This window comes from Netta rufina, assembly GCF_964035555.1.
Source record: "Netta rufina genome assembly, chromosome: 1".
Lineage (NCBI taxonomy): Eukaryota > Metazoa > Chordata > Aves > Anseriformes > Anatidae > Netta > Netta rufina.
Genome location: NC_140123.1, coordinates 198,485,277 through 198,488,294, shown reverse-complemented (window position 1 = coordinate 198,488,294; position 3,018 = coordinate 198,485,277).

The window sequence follows — 3,018 nt, the reverse complement described above, 5'->3', positions numbered from 1 at the left end:
CTACTCTGATTGCCATGGCTGGGTGTTATACACTTCAGGAGTTTTATGTTATAGATTTAGAAAGGACTACTGTTTTTTTTGTTTGTTTGTTTGTTTGTTTGTTTGTTTTTGTTTGTTTGTTTGTTTGTTTTTTCCTAATGTAATGTTCTGGATTGTATAGAGTAGTGAACTTCCCTCAGTTATTTTTACATTGTAATTTCTATATTAGCTACAGCATACATATTTCTTATGCATTAAAGATTTCATGTGTTAGATAAATTGATGTTAGATATTTCAGTGAGCTGCTGCAGTGGTTAATTGCTTATACTGCTACAAATGCATACCAGTGTGAATTTCTAGCCCAAATTTGCCTAGGGTTTGCTTCTATCTATTTGATCTCATACATTCTGTTTCTGATGTGTTAAACACATTGTGTCAGAAATCGCTCCCTCTATTGCACCTTGTAAAACTAGTTCTCAAGATAAGAATGTACCAGAGGAAAAGGACTTTTTAACTGAGTCACAGGTGCCTACCTTGTAGTCTGAGTCTGAGTTCGTTGCCTTCTTTCAGAAATCTGAAAGCTGTCTAGCCAAATCTGTCCATGAACAACAGCTTCATGAGTGTAGTGAACTTCCACCACAACACAGGGGTAAAAAAAATAGATGTGAAGGTTAACTCTGTGGAGATGTTTGTCTTTCCTCCTCATCTTTAAAGGGAGCATAGTGAACTAGTGAGACTAGACAGCCTTTGGAAGTCTGAAGTTAAGAGAGATGGATCCCTCTTTACGTGACACAGACTGTTCAAAAGGACAGCTAGTACTTAGATACCACAGTGATTGGCACTCTCAGCTGAAAACATAGGGAACAGGTCCAGCATGCCATAAAACCTTGCTTTCTGACTGTGGGCTGTGATATTTTAAAGTGCCAGCATTGTACGTGCAGCAGGGAAGCCCATGGGAACTCAGAAATTTCTTACTGCAGCATAAATGTGTGATCCATGGGTAACTTGCCATTGCTAACCTTCATTTAACTTTTCATTCCAGGTCTGTTCAGGCCCACAGAGCAGTCAGAGGACCTTGATTCAGCTTAACTGTAGCACTCGTGGAGCAAACCCACTGTATTGTGGAGGCTGGCCACAACCACCTAGGGACATGTGCCCACGCATGGCTGGCTAAATGAAAAGGAGACATTGGCAGTGGCAGGCTGAAGGCCCAGATGTGCGCCTACATGCCCTAAGGAGTCTAAGATAGGAACGGAAGGAAGGGGACTTGATGCAAGCCACAAAACCAGGAGGTGACTTCATTGTGTTTACAGAGGACAATGAATGATTTAGCAGAAAAACAAGACAGACATACTAAGCAGTTTTCAGTGTTGTATATGGTGAGCATTAGGAGAGAAAGTGATAAGGGATAAGATGTGATAAGGGGCTCTGTCTTGGCATTTGATAACATCTCACTATGTCTTTCTATGTCTCTTAGAACAACAAACGTTGACCTTGACTTTCTTCTAAAGGATGTCTCCAAGATCAGTTTTCAGTGAAGCATTGTCTGTTTTGAAATGACCAGGGATGTGCAGGGCAGGGTGGAGTTCAGAGAACAGTGGGTAGCTGAAAGGAAGTGCCTGATGCCAAAGCCTTGAAAAAGCAAGCCAAAATCTTGATGGAGCCTGGCCATAGCTAGAGAGAATCTGCCCATTGTCACCACCTGCAACTAATTTAAATTCTGAAGGCCTGCTGGGACCTCAAGGCAATCCATCAGCCATAGCTGTGCTTGACCATTTCAGTCACATAAAAGCTGTCCTTCTGTTGTAGGTGCTTTAAAATCTTTAAAATTAAAACTTCAAAGTAGGGTAGCATCCTGAGAGGCTACTGTATGAATTAGTGTGTGAATCAGCTGGCTGCAGAGAGTTTGGACCAGATATCTTTCTGAGGTCTGGTGCAGCTGAATTCTTGGTTAGAGAATTCCATTCTCACTGGACCAGAGCCTGAAGATACCTATAAAATGATGATTAAGTACCTACAGAGGAGCCAGGCATCTGGGTTTTGTTCTCTTCAAAGATAAAATGTCCTGTTTTTTAGGTGAGTGTCCCAGTTACTGGACTGTTGAGTTGAACCACAAGAAGATAAAATCTTTTCTTTTTGCTCAACTTTCTGAAATGTCCATTCGTTTCTGGCACTAAACAATGTATTTTCTTTCAGCATCTCCAAATTTATTACTATTTTTTGACTGAAGAAATTCCTGTTTGCAAACTGCATTAGTTCCCCAAACCCACATACTGAGTGAATAAATAATTTTTAGGAGAAAGAGGATAGTTGCTCTGCTTTCACACAAATTGTGGTGATGCAGTTAAACATTTTATACAGTAACTCAGGATTTAGGCTGTGGGTATAGTGTGCTTTACTGTTTTCATGCTGCTACTTTGTTGATTCACTATCTTTTTTTTTTTTTTTTTTTTTCCTTTCACCAGTTTCTCTCATATTTAGCTAATCAATGCTCCTGAACTTTTTCAGTTTCATTATTGCATGCAAAGAGTGCTTGGCATAATGAGCTCTTATTTCCAATATACAGATATTGCCCAATATAAAAGCATAGCTGACAGAAGCTATTTTCATACTAGTAGCAACCAAAAAAAAAAAAAATCAAATTATGGTAAAAATAAAACAACTCAGACTTTCCTAAATGAAAGGACAATAAGTTTGTTTCTCTGCCCAAAGACTGCAGATGGGAAAGTGGGATCATTGGCAAGGCCCAGTGGCAGCACTGCCTTGCAAATTCAGTTTACTGTGTAGTGTTTCAGGGCTGTGGTGTTGGCTATAGGAAAACATTTGTAGCTGAGAGATGGATAATATGATCAATGTAAGCTGTTTTTATTACTCACCACATACTCTCATACTTTGAAACCTAGCAGTGTATTATTAGGAGGCCTGCTTGGACCAATACTGGACTGCGTTTTTTTGTTTATGATCTGCTCTCTGAGCGTTACTGCCTGCTCCCGGCTGGAGCTTGGCAGGCTGTAAACACCGATGATTGGGCTGAGCATG